General features: G+C 48.2%; 1 protein-coding gene across 2 annotated transcripts in view; it reads left to right on the forward strand.

Moving 5' to 3' along the window:
• Positions 1–8,166: 8,166 nt before the first annotated feature.
• The window catches only part of VDAC1 (voltage dependent anion channel 1), a 64,855-nt gene continuing 60,885 nt past the window's right edge, over positions 8,167–12,136 (forward strand). The window contains exon 1 of one of the 2 annotated variants that reach the window (XM_073573779.1): positions 8,167–8,324. The gene's annotated coding sequence lies outside the window, so the exon portion shown is untranslated. The remainder of the gene's footprint in view (positions 8,325–12,136) is intronic. The other variant, XM_073573780.1, reaches the window with a different exon arrangement.

A 12,136-nucleotide genomic window follows, 5' to 3' on the forward strand; every position in this document is an offset into this window, starting at 1 on the left:
TTTTAAACATTCAAAAAATTCCTGTGAAGAACCTGAAGGGTTAATAAACTTCTTGAATGTGGTTTTGAGCACCTTGAGGGGTGCAGTTTTTAGAATGGTGTGACTTTTGGGTATTTTCTATCATATAGACCCCGCAAAGTGACTTAAAAAGTGATGTGGTCCGTAAAAATAAAATGGTGTTGCAAAAATGAGAAATCGCTGGTCAACTTTTAACCCTTATAACTTCCTAACAAAAAAAAAATTTTGGTTCCAAAATTGTGCTGATGTAAAGTAAACATGTGGGAAATGTTATTTAAGTTTTTTGTGTGCCGTATCTCTGTGATTTAAGGGCATAAAAATTCAAAGTTGGAAAATTGCGAAATTTTCGCCAAATTTCTGTTTTTTCACAAATAAACGCAAGTTATTTGAATGAAATTTTACCACTAACATGAAGTACAATATGTCACGAGAAAATAATGTAAGAATCACCGGGATCCATGGAAGCGTTCCAGAGTTATTACCTCATAAAGGGACAGTGGTCAGAATTGTAAAAATTGGCCCGGTCATGAACGTACAAACCACCCTTGGGGGTAAAGGGGTTAATGGAATCTAACTCTGGTATATGGTAAATTTAGACCTTTTGTAAACCAGGGATACCTGGACTGTTTCATAGTCACTTGACTTGATATTGTATAGAGGATAAGCTTAGAGTAATCCAGCTACCTTTGTAATGATAAAGCACTATGCACTTTCTGTAAAATGATTTTCATTGGGACCTGGATATTTTTTTCTATACAAACAAGACCTAGAAGAAGACCTAGTAAGGTCGAAACGCGTAGTCTGCACGCATAAAGCAGCAGTGTGCCCTTTTTTTTCTTCTGACCCCCTGTATATATTTGGGTTTCTGTCACATGGAACTATTTTAAAAGATAAAAATAAAATGGATTTTATGGCCAAGTAGGAAGCATCCGCTGGAATTATTTGCTGATTTTTTTCTATAGACCTCCCCTTAAAGGAACATTAACAGTGAAAATTAAGGAATAATAATGCAATATTGACTTTTTGTAAACTGATCCAGATATTTTTGACCATAAGCCTGTAGCAATATTCTGGTGTTGCAACTATTTCCAGCAATTTATTATTGTGCCCCTTGCTATTTTTAGTGAAATACCCTTGTTTAATTTTTATACTAATTGTTTTAACTTTTGATTATGAATAAAATATTTATATTTTAATGTCTTATGTTTATGCCTCTTTATCCCTTCTGAATGGCTGATGTTGGGATTTATGGTTTAATAATTATATGGGAGGTTATAGCGCATTTATCAGGATTTTTGAGATATAAACATGTCCTGGATACATCTCTGTGTGGTGGCTCTTGAAGCAATGACTCCAGCATCAGTCCACTCCTTGTGAATCTCCCCCAAATTTTTGAATGTGGCCTTTTCTTTACAATTCCTTCAAGGCTGTGGTTATCCTGGTTGCATGTGCACCTTTTTCTACCACACTTTTTCCTTCCACTCAACTTCCCATTATTTTGCTTGGATACAGCACTCTGTGAACAGCCAGCTTCTTTAGCAATGGCCTTTTGATACTTACCCTCCTTGTGGAGTGTGCCAGTGACTGCCTTCTGGACATCTGTCGTCAAGTCAGCAGTCTTCCCCATGATTGTGGAGCCTACTGAAACAGACCAAGGGACCTTTTAAACGCTTAGGAACAGAGGCATATCCGGGGGGGGCAGCCGGGGCAGTTGCCCCGGGCGCAGCCAGCAGGGGGGCGCAGTCGGGCCGCCTAATGCAGCGGTCCGCAGTGTCTCCCCCCGGCGGCTGCGTTCTGCCGCTCCCCGTCCTTTGAGTCGGCTGTTCTCTCTGACGGCAGAGAAGGAGGCCGCGCCGGCTCCCAGGCAGCAATTGTACTGGCGTCTACACAGACGCCAGTACAACTGAAGCTCTGACCGCCGGGTCAGAGCGACGTCAGCAGTGTGATCAGGTCATGTGATCACGCTGCTAACGTCACTCCCCGGTGCCCAGAGCAAACGCTGGTGGAGGTGGTAAGTGTGCTCCACTGTGGAGCTGAAGAACCACCGAAGATGGGAGATGGGGGGGAGTTAATGAGTGGAGATGGGGGTTAATGTGGGGATGGGGGTTAATGTGTGGGGGTTAATGAGTGGAGATGGGGGTTAATGAGTGGAGTGGTTAATGAGTGGAGATGGGGGTTAATGTGTGGGGCGGTTAATGAGTGGGGATGGGGGTTAATGTGTGGGAGGGTTAATGAGTGGAGATGGGGGTTAATGTGTGGGGGGTTAATGAGTGGGGATGGGGGTTAATGTTCGGGGGGTTAATGAGTGGAGATGGGGGTTAAAGTGGGGATGGTAGTTAATGAGTGGGGGGTTAATGAGTGGAGATGGGGGGTTAATGAGTGGAGATGAGGGTTAATGAGTGGGGATGGGGGGATAATGAGTGGAGATGGTGGTTAATGTGTGGGGGTTAATGAGTGGAGATGGGGGTTAATGTGTGGGGGGGTTAATGAGTGGGGATGGGGGTTAATATGTGGGGGGATTTGGAGTGGGAGCTACATAATGAGTGGGGGGTACATAATGTGTGGGGGGATTTGGGTGTAGGGACGGGGGTTATTGAGTGGGGAACATTAAAGGGGTTGTCCAGGTTTGTGCTGAGTCTGCAGACATTCTATGTGACAGCAGACTTCTGAATTCTCACTGTGCTCACTGAACGCTGTCAGGATTCTCTCGTGCCGGTAATTTATATACATGCGGTCACATGCTGACTAGACATGTGTGGCCTCACTCAATGAAAATGAATGGAGCGAGGCCGGGCACGTCTAGTCAGAATGTGGCCAGAAGTATATAAATCACATGCTTGTGCTGTGCTGTCTGTACATTGGCAAGGGAGAATGCTAAAAGTGTGCAGTGCATTCGTTGTGAGAATTCAGTCATCACATGGACACTTCCCTCATATGCGATTTTCATACTTAGGGTCCTGTGACAACGAGCTTCTCTTCCTGCTTTGAGTTTTTTACTGAACATTGAGAGCATTAGGGAGAGCAGCTTGTGGGTGCTTGCAAGTCGCATATGTACTTGGGGGGGGGGGGGCGCCGAACCAAATTCTTGCCCCGGGTGCCAGAAAGCCTAGATACACCTCTGCTTAGGAAGACTTTTAAGGTTTGCTTTTTTTAATTATTCTAATTACTGAGATAATGACTGTTGGGTTTTCATTGGCTGTAAGAGTCGCGGGAAGCTGAGACCCTATAAAAGGGTGGTAGAGCATGTCGCCCAGATGCAAGAGAGGATTGTTAACGTGATGGGCATTGTGAAGGAGGACTAGGGTGAGACAGTACAACCCTATGGATCGGGTACTTGTGCTGGTGCTCACGGTGGAAATCAAGTGTTAGGAACGGCAGAACGCACTAAATAAAAATAAAAAATAAAGTGCATTCGCCGCTCGGGGTCCACCGTGCAGTAGGTGTTACACCGCTGCTAGGTAATGACAGACAAGCAATATGGCGGTATAATGCGCACGGGTTCAACTTCACCCGAAGTGCGCAGAGCGGGCTCTGTTTACACACAGAGGCGCCGCAACAAAAACATACAAAAAGGCTGAGCCTGTTAGAGTCACAGGCCTCAGGTAAATGCACACACTGTATAAGGTCACAGGAGCAGGAACTAAGACAGAGGAGCTGCGTCCGTCTACACCTACCGTGTGTGCGGCGTCGCTACTGCAAACACCAAGAAGGGCTGCAACTGCAGCGTGGTGCAGGACACTGCCGCTGGATGACACGGCTACAAAGCAGGCGCTATGTCGGACGCTAGCGCAGAGGTGCGGTGTGCACAGTGGCCTAAGGCTTGCCACAGACTGGCGCAGACTACTGAACTAATTCCCTAACCACATGCGTAATATCAGAGGGAAGGGGTTTCAAATGAGTCAGTCACCAGACTCATACATCCGTCACCATTCACACACTTAGCTAGAAACGGTCATGCGCGCTTTTTCTAGCCGTGCGAGACCTTCCAGATCTCCAAGATGGACCAATGAGATCTGGAGCAGGACCTGGGCACATGACTCCCGATCTCCAATGGGAAACCGTCTCATGAGCATGCTCAGTAGGAGCACAGAGAAACTTTGTCTCTGGAGCAGTCTGCTGCAAAGTAATCTTCTCTGCAGTAGATAGACAGCAGGAGACCGCGGAATGTGAGGCTCTGGATTCCTGCAGAGCAGACGCAGGAACCTGACTCCTAACAGCAAGTTCTTAGCCAAGTGGCAAGGTCCTTATAAAGTGGTAGAAAAAGGTGGCAAGGTCAACTACAGAATTCGCCAATCAGGAAATAAATAGTCCTACCAGGATTACTATGTTAATTTGATCAAGCCTTGGCAAGACAGGGAACAATTGGAAGCTCATTGTTTGTTGGCTAAGTCTGAAGCCAATGTGGAAGTTGTAAAAATGGAAGAGACTTTATCGGGCTCCCAAAAGCAGCAATGCCAAGAGGTCTCACTCAAGTCATAGAGCGTGACAGAGACTCATGTTCGTGTCAACCTGAATCCCTATTCAAGAAGCCACCTGAAGAAGCTGAAACGCGTGATAGGGTTTGCTTTACCTCATTTCCAGGTAACGCATGATGCACTTTGCTTGTATATGGTGATGGGTTTGCTTACATCAAATCCCATAACCTCCGTCTCCAACATCACTGAAGGGGAGCTTAACTGTCTCCTCTCCAAATCACACCTCACCACTTGTGCACTCGACCCCATCCCATCTCCTCCCACACCTCATCACCACACTTTTCCCATCCCTAACCCACCTCTTTAACCTATCACTAACTTCTGGTACCTACCTTCCCTTCTGCTTTCAAACATGCCACAATCACGCCTATCCTGAAAAAGCCAACCCTTAACCCAATCACTATGTCCAGCTATCGCCCAATATCGCTGCTCCCATTCACTTCCAAACTCCTGGAGCAGCACGTCCACGCTGAACTTTCCTCCCACCTATCATCTAACTTGCTCTTTAACAATCTACAATCTGGATTCCGTCCCCATCATTCCACTGAGACTGCCCTGACCAAAATTACTAATGACCTACTTACAGCTAAAGCTAACAGACAATACTCTATACTCCTCCTTCTAGACCTGTCCTCTGCTTTCGACACAGTTGACCACTGCCTCCTACTACAGATCTTCTCCTCCTGTGGCATCAAAGACCTCGCCTTGTCCTGGATCTCCTCATACCTTTCCAACCACACATTCAGCATCTCCCACTCCCACACTACATCCTCATGCCACCCTCTCTCTGTTGGTGACCCCCAAGGCTCTGTTCTAGGTGCCCTACTCTTCTCAATCTATACACTTGGCCTGGCACAACTCATAAAATTGCATGGATTCCAGTACAACCTTTATTCTGATGACACTCAGATCTACCTCTCTGGCCCAAATGTCAACTTTTTGCTGTCCAGAATCCCGGAGTGTCTATCAGTCATATCCTCCTTCTTCTCCTCTAGCTTCCTCCAACTCAATGTGGACAAATCTGAATTCATTATCTTTCCTCCATCTCACAGATCTTCCTTACCTGACCTATCTATCACAATTAATGACAACACGCTTTCCCCCGTACCGGAAGTCCGCTGCCTCGGAGTAACCCTTGACTCTGCCCTGTCCTTCAAACTGCACATCCAAGTTCTTTCCACCTCCTGTCGCCTCCAGCTTAAAAATATCTCCAGAATCTGTCCTTTCCTAAACCCTCAAACTACTAAAATTCTTGTGCACACCCTCATCATCTCCCACCTCAACTACTGCAACATCCTTTTCTGTGGCCTCCCTGCTAACACTCTTGCACCTCTCCAGTCCATCCTTAACTCTGCTGCCCAACTAATTCATCTCTCTCCTCGCTACTCCTCCGCTTCTCTCCTCGCTACTCCTCCGCTTCTACCCTCAGCAAATCTCTACACTGGCTCCCATTCCCTCAGCGTATCCAGTTCAAATGACTAATACTGACCTACAAAGCCATCCATAACCTCCATATATCTCTGAACTAATCTCCTGATATCTTCCCTCACATAATCTCCGGTTCTCTCAAGACCTCCTTCTCTCCTCCACACTTATTTGCTCCTCACCCAACCGCCTCCAAGACTTCTCCCGAATATCCCCTATCCTCTGGAATTCTGTGCCCCAACACGTCTGGCTATCAACCACACTCGGATCCTTCAGACGGAACCTGAAAACCCATCTCTTCAAAAAAGCCTACAGCCAGCAATGACCACGCAGCCATCTCACCATTACCGGAGCTACCGCCTCACCAACACCCGAGGTACTGCAACCCACCAACCTACTGTCTCCTTCCCCACCATCCTGCAGCATGTAAGCCCGAAAGGGCAGGGTCCTCTCCCCTCTGTATCAGTCTGTCATTGTTAGTTTACTGTAAGTGATATCTGTAATTTGTATGTAACCCCTTCTCATGTACAACACCATGGAATCAATGGTGCTATATACGGTAAATAATAATAATTGAATGTTACATCTGGAGTCTGATGGGTTGGTTATGTGACTGCTGCAGTGCCTTTACTCTGCTTAGGATTTCCCCTTGTGATATTGAGCAGTTTTCATGTAGCCTTCTACGGATACCACCATTATTTATCGCCTAATTGTCTTATTATTCCATTCCTGTACAATACCATCTTGGTAGAAACACATTGTTATCTTCCATCTAGATTTATCTTTAGTGCCATTGGGGTTCTCCCCTCCTTAAGGCTATGTGCACACGCTGCGGTTTTGCCCTGCGGTTTATCACCTCTACAATGGAGGAGATGGTAAACCGCAGCAGAATCTGCAGAAAAGAAGGGACATGTCATTTCTTTCTGCGGATTCAAAACCGCAGCTTTTCCGCAGTTAAAAATCCGCAGCATGTGCACAGCAGAATGTAAGTCACATAGATTTACATGCTACTGTACACTGTCTGCAGAACTGCTGCAGATCCACAGCGGCCAAAACCGCAGCGTGTGCACACAGCCTTACATGTGTTTTATATTTACCATCTACATTTTGTTTGGAGACCCCCTGTGTTCCTGGTCATGTGACACTCCATGACTTTTCTCATCTTTTAAAAAAAAATTTTATTTCTTCTTTCAATAAAATATACTTGCATCTTTATGTGTTAGTTCGCTCTTTTCTTCCATTTATTTTTGGGTATAGTGTTTGATTGGAAGTGCGATTTATTTGTGACCGATTTTTCCTTTGGTTCCCAAGATAAACCAGAACGTATTGGTGAGAGCTTCTAGAAGTGTCATTCATTTTGCTGCTACGATATGCTTTCTTTCTGCCTCCGGTGCGTCTGGTCTAGCGATGATGGAAAATCGCAGCATAATTGCATCGTGTGAACATGGCCTTGGTCCAGGCATCGGTGGCTCCTGCCTCTCACCTAAGCTGCCCGCCCAGTGCGCCCCACTAGCCACCAGATCGGTGGAGGCCAGGAGTGGGGGATTTCTGGCTCGTGGGCCATTTATGACCCGCGATTACCTTTTTTCCAGACCCCGGTACATTTCCAGGGACCACAGTGCTTGGGCCGCAGCTGTTTTGAAAGCTACCGGCCTTATACTTTCTTCATGCTGTGAGCACACACGGAGCGCTCACTACTAAACCTGAGACGTGAAAGAAAGATTACGTCCTGACACCAGTGTTGGCATGAAGGCGCACCAGAGTTATTGCACAAGTTTACAGCCCCTGAAGGATTGTAGAAATATTTAAATGGCCCTTGGGAGAAAAAAAGTCCCCCACACCCCCATTTGGTGTAGACTAGTGATGAGCGAGCGTGCTGGGATGAGGTGTTGTCTGAGCATGCTCAAGTGCTCACTGGTCATTCCACAGCGCTGGAATAATATGCTCAAGTCCCCACAGCTGCATGTCTGTTCAACAGCTGCAACATGGCTGTTTGTTAGGATGGCGTACAGCCACGAGGCGCGGAGTCGCTCCTATATTATTCCAGCATGCCAAAGTCACTCAGTTACCACTCGAGCATGCTTAGATAACACCTCACTAGAGGAGCAGGTAGTGACCACCCGGGAGAGCCCAAAAAACAGCCTCATGGCAAAGAGCAGGCAGCATGGCGCCCAGCAGCAGGCTCAGGGAGGGAAGGGAATGAGGCGGCGCAGTCACATGCGCAGGGCCACACACGGCGCCGCACACTGGCACTGAGTCAGCCGCGGCCTCACGCTCCAGCCCAGAGGGAGTGTGGTGACGTCACTGTGACGCTCTCCGAGGCTTTCCCCGGTGCCCCGCCCCATCCCGCTCGCGAGCTGTCACTCACACCTAAAGCTGCAGCAGCGCCGGCTGGGACACTCCGAGGTAAGGGCCCGGTAATACCGGCACACACTGCTGGTGTACGGCTATGCCTGCTGCACCGGGCCGCGCCGCCCTGAGGTGCCCCAGATACTGGAGGCCGCTGGCGACCACTGCAGCAGCACAGTGCCTGGCGCGGGGTGTGGGGCGCGCTCGTGTCCCGGCTGAGGCCATTGTACCCTGCATGGGAGGCAGGAGCGGGTTTACCGCACACTCGGCCTCCGCTCATCAGGAGCACCAGGGAGACCTCCATTGTCTGCCCGGATTGTCTTCTGCCAGCAGATGGGGAAATAATGGGGGCAGTGTGCACTGGTGATGGGGCAATGTCTGTGCCCTGGTGATGGGGCAATGTCTGTGCCCTGGTGATGGGGGGGCAGTGTCTGTGCCCTGGTGATGGGGGGGCAGTGTCTGTGCCCTGGTGATGGGGGGGCAGTGTCTGTGCCCTGGTGATGGGGGGGCAGTGTCTGTGCCCTGGTGATGGGGCAATGTCTGTGCCCTGGTGATGGGGCAATGTCTGTGCCCTGGTGATGGGGGGGCAGTGTCTGTGCCCTGGTGATGGGGCAATGTCTGTGCCCTGGTGATGGGGGGGCAGTGTCTGTGCCCTGGTGATGGGGGGGCAGTGTCTGTGCCCTGGTGATGGGGGGGCAGTGTCTGTGCCCTGGTGATGGGGGGGCAGTGTCTGTGCCCTGGTGATGGGGGGGCAGTGTCTGTGCCCTGGTGATGGGGGGGCAGTGTCTGTGCCCTGGTGATGGGGGGGCAGTGTCTGTGCCCTGGTGATGGGGGGGGCAGTGTCTGTGCCCTGGTGATGGGGGGGCAGTGTCTGTGCCCTGGTGATGGGGGGGCAGTGTCTGTGCCCTGGTGATGGGGGGGCAGTGTCTGTGCCCTGGTGATGGGGGGGCAGTGTCTGTGCCCTGGTGATGGGGGGGCAGTGTCTGTGCCCTGGTGATGGGGGGGCAGTGTCTGTGCCCTGGTGATGGGGGGGCAGTGTCTGTGCCCTGGTGATGGGGGGGCAGTGTCTGTGCCCTGGTGATGGGGGGGGCAGTGTCACGTGCCTGGCAGCAGCCCGATGGTACCAAGGCTGCTGGATCTGTGCCCCCCCTGCTGTCCTTTAGCTGTGTGACTTCTCACGTCTCCTCACCGTGGCTGTGACCTCTGTTGAGAATGCTGAGTATAACCTAATGGTGGGTAAATCTGTGCCCCCCGTCCCTCCCTGCAGACCAATAATGGCCCATTCACCTTGACAGGATCCTTCATCTCCTTCTCATAGTGGTGCTGAGCAGGCCCGGAGCCGTGTGTGTGGGCACGGACTCTGGGGTCTCCCTGGCCAAGGTCACGCAGGGTGTCAGCAGCTGTATAGCGACCCTTTCTATGCAGCATTCTAATCCTGTGAGTGGAGATCGGAGCACGGTGTACTGTGTGTGTATATATTTCCTATTTAAATATCAGTTGTATAAAGTGTCAGCTCTCGGCCCATAGTGAGAAGGTTGTGGACTTTCCATGTCCTGGAATTGCACGTGAACCAAGGACAGGAGCCATTTGTCGTGTCCCTGAAATAAGATGTCATCTGACCCTGACCGTGAAGGACACTCCTCATTTGGCATCGGTCCCTCCAGGCACAGACATGACGTATAGCAGGCAGCGTGGAGCCGACACACCGGGCTTCTACTATTCACTGTGGGGATTAGATGTCCTTCCTGGGATAGCGGTGTAGTCGTGGGAACTTGTCCAGGCCCGAAAGACATGTATTTCGTGCGTCTATGAGCGCGCCATATTTCAGCTGTGTATAATATAAAGCCAGCAGATGGCAAATACATTGTGCCCTTATGGGAAACCATGCAGATTACTAAGCACTCATCAGCGGCAGCCATCGCCATGTCTGTACACACACTGGGGGGTGCACATTGTGTACACACACTGATGGATGAACACTGTGTACACACACTGATGGATGAACACTGTGTACACACACTGATGGATGAACACTGTGTACACACACTGATGGATGAACACTGTGTACACACACTGATGGATGAACACTGGATGCACACTGTCCACATAATGACGGATACACATCTGTACACGTACTGATGGATGCACACTGTGTACACGTACTGATGGATGCACACTGTATACACGTACTGATGGATGCACACTGTATACACGTACTGATGGATGCACACTGTATACACGTACTGATGGATGCACGCAAGACATATACTGATGGATGAACACACTAGCTTCTTCCACGCCCCCGTAAGAAGCTAGTGCGAAACGCGCGTTGGGGTGGAGGAGGTCATGCCACTTGGAGCCACCGCGGTCCTGCCTAATGAGGTAATCTAGAGTCCAGGTCCCCTGTATATTTATCTACCCTGTGCATACCATTTTAGGAGTTCTATTTCAGATTTATTATTACATTTACTTCAATGGGGATATATAAATTGGGATTTATATTCATATGTATGCTAAATATGGGATGCATGTACAGTATAATTGATACTGACATCATATGATCTAGTTATCTTACCTTTTTTGCATAATAACTATACTGATATTTAGAGGGATAGCCTGGCAGCCTTAATAAGTTTATTATTTAAAAAAGGACTTTGTATACCAAATTTTGGGTGACAGTGAATATTACAGTATTGTCTACCTCCTACTGGGCATCTTTATTTTAAATTTATATTTTAATATATATCAAGAAATATTGTTTTAAAGTAATCATTATGCTGGATCTCTTTTCTCGGTCACTTGATATAAATCTGTAGTTTGTGTCTTTATTAATGTGTTGAAGTGACAATTTTTTCATGATTGTGGATGATTTTTGATATACCTACTGATGGATGCACACTGTCCACATTGATGGATACACATCTGTACATATACTGATGGATGCGCACTGTACACACACACTGATGGATGCACACTGTATATACACACATACTGATGTATACACACACTGGATGCACACTGTATACACACACACTGATGTATGCACACTGTATACACACACACTGATGGATGCACACTGTATACACACACACTGATGGATGCACACTGTATACACACACTGATGGATGAACACTGTATACACACACTGATGGATGAACACTGTATACACACACTGATGGATGCACACTGTATACACACACACACACTGATGGATGCACACTATACACACACTGATGCACACTGTACACACACTGATGGATGCACACTGTATACACACACTGATGGATGCACACTGTATACACACACTGATGGATGCACACTGTATACACACACACACTGATGGATGCACACTGTATACACACACACACTGATGGATGCACACTGTATACACACACACACTGATGGATGCACACTGTATACACACACACACTGATGGATGCACACACTGATGCACACTGTACACACACTGATGGATGCACACTGTATACACTGGATGAACACTACACACACTGATGGATGAACACTATACACATACTGATGGATGAACACTGTATACACACACTGATGTATGCACACACTGATGAATGCACACTGTATGCACACACTGATGAATGCACACTGTATACACACACTGATGAATGCACACTGTATACACACACTGATGGATGCACACTGTATACACACACTGATGGATGCACACTGTATACTGCGCACACTGATGGATGCACACTGTATACTGCACACACACTGTATACACACACTGATGGATGCACACTGTCCACATTGATGGATACACGTCTGTACATATACTGATGGATGCACACTGTATACACACACTGATGGATGCACACTGTATACACACACTGATG

This window comes from Dendrobates tinctorius, unplaced genomic scaffold, assembly GCF_039654945.1.
Source record: "Dendrobates tinctorius isolate UK_male_01 unplaced genomic scaffold, ASM3965494v1 ptg000036l, whole genome shotgun sequence".
In the NCBI taxonomy this organism is placed as follows: Eukaryota; Metazoa; Chordata; class Amphibia; order Anura; family Dendrobatidae; genus Dendrobates; species Dendrobates tinctorius.